Below are 9,718 nucleotides of genomic sequence, written 5' to 3' on the forward strand. Positions count from 1 at the left end.
CAGGCAATGCCAGCAGCCACCAGAAGCTGGAAGAGGTGAGGAAGTCCTCTAGAGCCTCCCAAGAAAGTGTGGCCAACACGCTGACTTTGGACTTCTAACCTCCAGAACAGAGTCGATACATTTCTGGTTCTTAGACCACGTGTTTGTGGCGATTTGCTACGGCAGACACAGGAGACCGGTCAAGGTTTTGTTACGGGGCACGGTGAGCAACACCTAAGAGTGTGGACGAGGCTTCGGAATCGGGCAGTGGGCTGAAGAACATGCCGGAAAAAGCCCGGGCTGCGGTGAACCGCTGGTGGAAACCCAGGTGCTGGAGGCGATGCTGGTGGGGACTCAGAAGGAGGAGAGGGACGCGCACTGGAAAGCGGACCAAGGAGACCCCTATGGAACAGCGGCAGGAAACGCGACTGGACGCTGTCCTGCTGCTAGGTGGAGGCCGAACTTGCGAGTGGTGAACTTGGACCTTTAGCCGAGGAGATTCCCGGGGGAAGCGGGAGGGGTGACCCACCTCCTCTTGCAGCGCATGGGAAAGATCAGAAAGATAGAGAGGAAAGACACAAGTTGTGGAAGGGGCTGTTACGCAAAAAGGGAACCGGCACTGATGACCCAGGAAGGTCACAACCTGTTCAGGTGGCAGAACGTGTACCTGGTGGGAAGGCGGGCCCTGGAGAGAGTGCCAAGGCCGCGACCACACAGCCCCCTGCCGACCAGCTTAGACGTCTGGCCCCCTGGTCCAGTCAACCGTCTCTGCAGAAGCCGGGAACGGAGAGGGGTCACCCAGAAAAGTCCCGTGGAGAACCCTCTTGTCCGGAGCCACGGATCCCCGTGACACACAAGGTCTGTGAGAATGTTGTAGGAGCAGAAACACCACCAGCTGGGACGGAAGGGGGCAGAGGCAGGATGCGAGGACGGGAGGTGGTTAGCATTCTCATGTGCTCACAGGTTAGCTCATGGGCTGCCCCGCAAGGACAAGGAGTAGGGGACCCCAGAGCAGAGGCCAGGGGCGGAGGCCGGACAGCAGAGCATCAAGCCAGAGAGGAGTTTTCTCAGGAATTTGCCCTGTGGGTTCAAACTTGCTGGGGACTGGTCAGCCCTCTATCCCTTTCTATTTCCCCCCTTTCGGAATGGGGGTGTCTATTCTATGCCAGTCCCACCACCGTCTTCTGGAAGCGTTAAGACTGGCTGGCTAGTTTCACAAATCCACAGACAGACAGGAGTTTTGCCCCAGGGACCATATCCAGACCCTCACCGATATCGGATCAGAGGAATGCAGCCTGTACGTGACAGACGTGGATTTAGGGGGGCGGGGGGCACTGGTTTCAATGGTGGTCCCCAAAACACATGTCTGCCTCCAAATCCCTAGAGCCCACGAATGTTATCTTACTTGGAAAAGGGGGGTCTTTGCGGTTATAATTAAGGATCTTGAAATAAGATCGTCCTGGATTGCTCAGGGAGGCCCCAAGTGCAAGGACACGTATGCTCACAAGAGGCAGAGGAAGGACACAGGGGGAGGCCACGTGGAAGACGGAGGCAGGTACTGGACAGAGGCCATCACAAGCCAGGGCACGCCAGCGGCCACCAGGGTCTGCCCCAGAGCCTCCGAGGGAGCACGGCCCTGCCGATACCTGGATTCTGGACCTGTGGCCTCCAAAGGGTGAGAGAGTAAAGTTCTGTTGTTTCGGGCCACCGGCCACCGGATGCTGGCAACTTACTCCAGCAGCCACAGGAACCTACCACAGGGCCGTCTGTCCTCGTCAGCAGGCGCGAGTTGCTAAGGAGACAACAGCAAAGCCCACCCACGTCCCTCAGGGCCACCTTGGTGCCTATTCTATAAGCTTTCCCTGCCGCCTTTCGCCTAAGAAGGAAGGGGGAAAGGATACGTTTCAAAAGTTCAAAATACACACTCACTTGAAAAACCAAAGAACGGAAAAAAGACATAAGAGACACCTCTTTCTGGTTTCCCACAGCTGCCTCACACCTGCAGTCCTGCACCCCGCACCCTCCGGGGGGTCTCCCCTAACCCCACCGTCCCGGCCACCAGCCCGTCTGAACCCAGACCCCAGACCAGCTACCGCAGACACCTTCTAGAGTCTTCCTTTCCTGCAGAATTGGTTCCGGATCTGTCCCCGGCCCTGGAGCCACAGCGGGCAGCAGAGCGTCCCCCCCATCCTGTCCTTGGCCCCACAACCCCTCTGCCTCACGACGGCAGTAAAGGTCCCTGCCGAGAGCTGACCACCTGGACAGGACAACCCTTCTGCAGCTAAGCCAGGCCCCAAGCCGTCCTGGTGCAGAAGAGGGGAGGAGAGGAGAGAGAGCAGGCCCCACAGCCTCCTGTTCCGCATCTTCTGAGTGGGCACCTTCCTCCCTGCTCACCCCACATGGCCCTCAATGGCAAGGGGTGATCACATTCAGCCCCACACGTGCGGACGGGCCCAGCACCCCACGGTGCCCACGACGCCGAAGGCCACAGATGCCCCTCCGGGCCGAGGCCTCCCCTGCCCCAGGGACCTCAGGCCAGTGCTCCGCCTGCCTCCTCTCTGTCCTGGAGGACGTCCTCCCTCCCACACCGCTTACAGCCCCACACGACCCTTCTTACCCCTCGGCACCTCCAGCCCGATGACATCCCCAAACGGATCTCACCAAGGCCCCCAGTGTCCCTTATCATCAAGTGTCGGGCACTCTTTGGGCCTCATCCTGCTTGAGACCCCTCGCCCAGGCAGCCTTCTCCTGGTTTGTCACCCCTTCCCCGGGGCCCCCAGTATAAGGCTCTGCCCCTGCCCCAGCCCCCGGCTCTGCTTGTCCAGCTGCCCCTGAGCTCGGAGCATGGGCCTCTTCTCCTCCTTGTGGGGGCCCCGGGGTGCTGTCCCCAGCCTGGCCTCCGCCTCCCAGGGTCCCCGCGTGCTCACTCACCTGCAGCCCGGACGCCCTCGTCCACGCTCCCGTTGTCCCGCCCTCTGGACCTCCGCCCACCAGCACCCCGCCTGCCGCCACCTCAGCACCTCCGCGCCTCTCCTCAGCCACTTGTCTGGGGGCACCCAGGAGTCACCATGCCACCAGGACCCCCACAGGGCTCCGGCTGGGGGCCCGCCTTTCCCTCCCCTCCGTCCCCTCACTTTTAAGCCACGCTTGTCACATAACACAGGTGCAGCAGGACACAGACCTGGCCCTCAGAAAGCTGTCTGGTGGGAAAGGAGATATTTAAAGTCCTCTTTGTCACCCACCAACCCAAGTCCGGACCCTGAGCGTGACACCCCAAGGCTCCAGCCCACCTCTCAGCCCAAAGCAAATGCCGACGGATTCAAGACGTTTCATTAGAAAGCAAAAACAGGGGGCTCCTGGGTGGCTCAGTCGGTTAAGCGGCCGACTTTGGCTCAGGTCATGATCTCGTGGTCCGTGAGCTCGAGCCCCACGTCGGGCTCTGTGCTGACAGCTCAGAGCCCGGAGCCTGTTTCAGATTCTGTGTCTCCCTCTCTCTGACACTCCCCCGTTCATGCTCTGTCTCTCTCTGTCTCAAAAATAAATAAATGTTAAAAAATAATTTTTTTAAATAAAAAAATTAAAAAAAAAGAAAACAAAAACAAGCATCAGAACTGGAAGAAACTCTCAACAAATGTTTATGGTTTGTTTGGTTTTTATTTTTTAGAGAGACAGAGCACAAGCAGGGGAGAGGTGCAGAGGGAGAGACAGAAGCCCAAGAAGGCTCCACGCTCAGGGCAGAGCCCGACATGGGGTCGATCCCACGACCCCGGGATCAGGACCTGAGCCAAATCAAGAGTTGGACTCTCAATCAATTGAGCCACCCAGAAACCCTCAGCAAATAGATACTTTTTAATGTTTATTTATCTTTGAGAGAGAGAAAGAGACAGAGTGTGTGTGTGTGGGGGGGGGGGGTGGGCGAGAGAGAGGGAGACACAGAATCGGAAGCAGGCTCCAGGCTCCGAGCTGTCAGCACAGGGCCCGACGCGGGGCTCGAACCCACGAACTGTGAGATCATGACCTGAGCCGAAGTCGGATGCTTAACCGACTGAGCTGCCCAGGCGCCCCAAGACTGGTGAGTTTTTAAAGCTGATACGGCTAAAGATACCACAGACAGGATTAAGTAACAATCAACTAAAAATGGGCATGGTGTGAGCTGTCAGGACAGCAACTGGGGGCACCAGGGGGACTTTTAAGAGGCTAACAAGTTGTTTTGTCATGTGCGTGCTGGTCACAAGGCAACTTTGAAATTTAAGTAAGCTTTGTGTGTAAAATTTGCTCGCTTTTCTGTAGGAATGTTACACTTCAATAAAAAGTTTACTTTAAAAACATAACAAACTGGTGAAAAGATTGAAATGTTTAAAAAAACAACGAAGTTAATATTCATAATGTGCGAACAGCTTTTATAATTCAAAAAGAAACATAAGATCTTACAGAGAAACGAACGATGCTCTTTTTTTCTTTTTTAAACCCTGGATCCCTACCTGCCTCCCTCCTAGATCTGAACAACGGTTTTGAATAGGTGAATAGGTGACTCGTAAAAGAAAAAAAGTGAAAATAGCCAGTAACTAGGAAACAAAACTCACTTTATTTAAGAATCAGAGAATGCAAATTAAAACAGTTAGGGGGCGCCTGGGTGGCTCAGTTGGATAAGCAGCCAACTTGGGCTCAGGTCATGATCTCGCGGTCAGTGAGTTCAAGCCCCGCGTCGGGCTCTGTGCTGACAGCTCAGAGTCTGGAGCCTGTTTCAGATTCTGTGTCTCCCTCTCTCTGACCCTCCCCCATTCATGCTCTCTCTCTGTCTCAAAAATAAATAAACGTTAAAAAAAATTTTTTTTTAAATAAATAAAACAGTTAGGATTTTCTCATCAATCAACTGGCAAGGAATCGGAGGACTAGTTTGTCTTATATCCTGCATTCACCTATGTCAGAGGGCAATCCAGAAATATGATTTTTAACGATGAGCCCAAATGTCCATGTAAAGGGACCCGGTAAATAAACTGTGGTATTTCCATGTAATGGAATATTTAGTATCCATTACGTTTTTTTAAAAGGGGGGTGGGGCGTTGGGATGGCTCAGTTGGTTAAACCTCCCACTCTTGATTTTGGCTTAGGTTGTCACGTCACGGTTGTTGAGATCGAGCCCCGAGTAGGACTCCTTCACTGAGCACAGAGCCTGCTTGGGATTGTCTCTCCCCCCACCCCCTGCCCATCCCTCACTCACTCTTGCCTGTGTGCTCTCTCTCTCTTGCTCTCTGTCACTCTCTCTCTCTCAAAAATAAACACTAAAAAAAGCAAGCAAGCAAGCAAGCAAGCAAGCATGAGGGGCCAAGACCATTCAATGGGAAAAGAGCAATCTTTTCAACAAATGGTGCTGGGACAACTGGAATCCACATGTAAAAGAACAAGGTTGGATCTTCACATCATGCCATACTCAAAAATTAATTCAAAACAGATCAAAGACCTAAATGTAAGGGCTAAAATGATAAAAATCTTGAAAGAAAACATAGGCATAAATCTTCATGACTTGGGAATACGCAAGAATTTCTTAGAAATGATACCAAAAACACAAGCGCTAAGAAAAAAATAGGTTAACTAGACTTGCCAGAATTAAAAACTTTTGTGCTTCAAAGGACAAGCACAGGAAAGTCAAAAGATAACCCATAGAATCACACAATTTTGCAAATCATCTATCTGGGAAGGGACATGTATGTAGAATACATAAAGAACACTTACAACTGAACAGTAAAAAGATAAAAATCCAATTTAAAAATGGACAAAGGATCTGGATAGACACGTCTCAAAAGAAGGGACACAAATCACCACTAAGCACATGAGAAGGGGCTCAACATTATTAGCCACCGGAAAATGTAAATCCCAACCACAACAAGATATCACTTCCACCCGCTAGGATCGAATGTCTATAATCTGAGAGGCAGATAATAGTAAGTGTTGGCGAGGACGTGAAGAAATTGGAGACCTCACACGCCGCTCAGGGGGACGCAGAAGGGTACAGCTGGGTGGAAAACAGTCTGGCAGCCCTTTTACCAGTTAAACATAGAATGACCACATGAGGAGCGCCTGGGTGGCTTGGTCGGTTAAGCGTCCGACTTCGGCTCAGGTCATGATCTCACGGTCCGTGAGTTCGAGCCCCGCGTCGGGCTCTGTGCTGACAGCTCAGAGCCTGGAGCCTGTTTCAGATTCTGTGTCTCCCTCTCTCTCTGCTCCTCCCCTGTTCATGCTCTGTCTCTCTCTGTCTCAAAAATAAATAAACGTTAAAAAAAAAATTAAAAAAAAAAAAGAATGACCACATGACCCAGCAAACTCACTCCTTGAGACCTACCCAAGGCAGGTGAAAGCATAGGCGTGCACCAACACTTGCACACAAGCGTTCAGGACAGCATCACTCATAATAACCGACGGTGGAAACAACCCAAACGTCCACCGACTGATGCACAGACAAACAAGGTCTGAGGGGTCCACGCCATTCGGTATTACTCCGCCGAAAAAGGAATGAAGTCCCGTGACATGCTACGACAGAGGCGAACCTTGAAAACATGAGGCTAAGTAAAAGAAGCCAGGTGCAAAATGGTTTGATTCCATTTATATGAAATGGCCAACAGAGGCCAATCCATAGATACGGCAGGTGGAGCAGGGTTTGCCAGGGGCTGAGGTGTGAATGTAAGTGTTCTGGAATTGACTATAGTGGTGGTTCCATGAGCCTATTAACACGCTACAAACCATTGATCTCTCTCTCTCTCTCTCTCTCTCTCTCTCTCTCTCTCACACACACACACACACACACACACACACACACACACAGTGAGACTGGGGCCAGACATGTGACTTTAACTGTTTCTCTGTGTACTTCCATAGTGCTTGCTTGTTTTCTTTTCTTTTCTTTCTTTTTCTTTCTTTTCTTTTTCTTTCTTTCTTTTCTTTCTTTCTTGTTTTCTTTTCTTTCTTTACTTTTGACAGTGAACACAGACCAAAAGTGCTCTCCAAAGCCCAAATAACTGCTAGCCTCCGCTCCCTCCAGCTGAGCTCTGGCCACCAAAGATGCCACCCCATGCTATCACCCCCTCACCCATCGAGCACCCTGCAAATGCTGGCTGAGGGCCCGGGGCTGGTGCCAGGGACACACATAACCCAGCTCAGAGTCCAGGACCGGAAAAGGTGAGACATGTGAGGAAGGTGCCGGGCATGACGGCAGCCCTGCCAGGGAGCTGGGGAAGCCCCTCCAGCTGAGTCTTAAGAAAGCAGAAGACAGGCGTTGGGCACGTGCCCCGTGGACACGATGACCCCCCCTCCCAGTGACCTTCCAGAGCCACCTTTTCCAACCCCCCGCCTGGAGGCCCTGCCGCCATACTACCCTACGCTCTCCACGCCCTGCCCCTCCCGGGACCGTCACAGCAGCTTTGTCGACACCCCAAGGCACCCCAAGCGCCACCCACGCTTGGACCCACGCTGACTCTGTTACCGCCCTGCCCCCAGCCTGATGGGACAAGCCTGAAGTCTCCACCCTGGCTACCCGGGCCCTCCTGGCTAGCCCCACTCCCCACTCCCTGCCCTGACCCCATGGCCCCCAACCCCCCCCCCCGCACACGCCACTACTGGGGGACTTGGGCCGCTCCTTTACAAACACCCTTACCCCAATCACCTGACCCACCTGGATTCTCCTGCACCCCAAACCCTTCCCACACCCAGCCTCTGAACTGCGGCAGGCCAGGCTGTGGGGAGCTGGGGGTCGGGACCCCTCCACACAGCCCCTCAGCACAGAAAGCTCTCCCATAGGGCCCCCAGAGCTTTCTGGCCACGGGCCCAGCCACTCCTGCCCCACATGGAATCTGCCTCGGACAGAAGGCAGGGAGGATGGGGAGGGGCGAGGGCTCAGGCGGACAGGAAATTGAGAATGTTCTGGGAGGGGCAGTGACCATGCAGGGTCACTGCCGGGGATTTCCAGGGAGAGAGCCCAGGAATGAGTGACACGTCCAGGGTAGCGCCTGGGGTGTTGTGGGACTGGGGAGGGAGACTATCCCTGGGGGGAGGGGCTGAGTGGCCACACTCTGGAGGGGCAGATGGGGAAGGAGCAGGGCAGGGGTGGAGCTGGGGAGTGAGTGCCAGCTTGGGGTAGAAATCGGGAGGCAGAAAGAAGCCAGAGCCCTCCGTGGGCCCAGCAGGGACCAGGAGTGCCCGGGCAGGGCTGGGTGGCAGTCCCCCAGGCAGAGACAGCTGGTGCTGTGCCAAGCCCCAGGAGAGGAGGGCTCTGGCCCCCGCCCCACCCACACGTTGGCTGACATCAGGCGCCATGCCTTCCTTCCCTCACTGGGGGAAGCCCTCCACCTCCAGGGACAGGATGGGCCTCAGTCCTCCGTGGTCCAAGGGGCTCACAATGGTCAGGCCTGCGGCCATGGCCCAGCCACCTCTGGCTTCCTCTAGGCTGCTCCTGGCCTTGGCGGTGGCCCTGGCCTGGCCACAGGCATCCCCCCCTCCCTCACCCAGAGGGGCTAAGGAGTCACAGGGGTGCCTCGTATGACGCAGAAGTTCTCCTGACTCCCAGACCTGCACGGATGCCCCCCCCCCGCCCCGCCTTGCTACCCTACTTTAGCAGTGCTCAGCCGCCAGAGCCACACGCGCCCAGGGAACTGCCCCATGGCACTGGCAGGTCTGCTTCGGGAAGGTGCCCCTGCGCCCACAGGCAACAGCCAGGCGAGAGTTGCCCTCTGCCCTCTTCACCTCTGTCCACCACATCCAGGATGCGGACACAGACTGAGACAGCCCAGTGTGTCTGACACCAAGCCTGGAGTCCAGGGAGCACGGGCGCTGAGATGGGACCCCCAGGGATCTGTCAGCGCTCACTCCACCCCAGGGAGCAGAGGGAACACGGCCACTCAGCCCAGGATGCCGCAGACTGATGCCTGGGACAGGCTCTGGAACCGCACGCACCTCTGCGACCTGATCATATCAAGGAAGGTTCTGGAACGGGCCACTATTTATTCTGTGTAGGCATCCTCACTGGAGTGTCCAGTTCATGAACAGTCTGTCCCAGGGTATGCCAGAGAGCTGTGGCCCACGCGGGCAGCTGCTTCCTTGCCCGGGACCTATCCAGGGGGACCCCCACCCCAGCCCAAGGCTAGGCCAGCTGTGGAAGGTGAGAGCAGCGGCCGGCCGGCCCTCTGGGTAACTACCCCCCTCCCTCAGGAGCCCCCTGTCACAGGATCACCTCTACCAGCACCAGGCAGACTAGCTGGAGAACCACACAGCACATCCACCTTGCCAGAGATCAAGCAAAGGCCGTGAGGGGAGGGTGGCCGGGCAGGGGTGAGCCCTAGGCCCTGTGAGACCTCTCTCCCTGCCTGGGTGAGGGCACTGGGTAGAGAGCGAGGCCCTAGCAGGACCTCTCTCCCTGAGCTGCCCTTGGGGTCAGAGCCAGCAAAACCAGCCACGTGGAGCTGGAAACAGCTCTGGTCAGCTCTGCCCACGGCCCCCACCTCGACCCTCTCCAGCCGCTCACTCTCAGGGCCCTAAGCCTCTGTGGGCCAGGAGCCAGGGCCACGTTGGTGCCTGCTAGAGCCCAGCGACCCAGGCAGCTGACGGCAGTGAGGCCCTGGGCAGGTCCAGAGACCCCGGGGAGGCGGGAGGGGGAGGGGGAGGGGTTCTGTCAAAGCCACAGAGCCAGTTTCTCTGAGGAGGAAGAGAGGGTTGCTCTGTCTTCCCCAGCCCCCAGCTGCCCCCCGCCCCA

The sequence above is a fragment of the Panthera tigris genome, chromosome F2, assembly GCF_018350195.1.
Source record: "Panthera tigris isolate Pti1 chromosome F2, P.tigris_Pti1_mat1.1, whole genome shotgun sequence".
Taxonomy (NCBI): domain Eukaryota; kingdom Metazoa; phylum Chordata; class Mammalia; order Carnivora; family Felidae; genus Panthera; species Panthera tigris.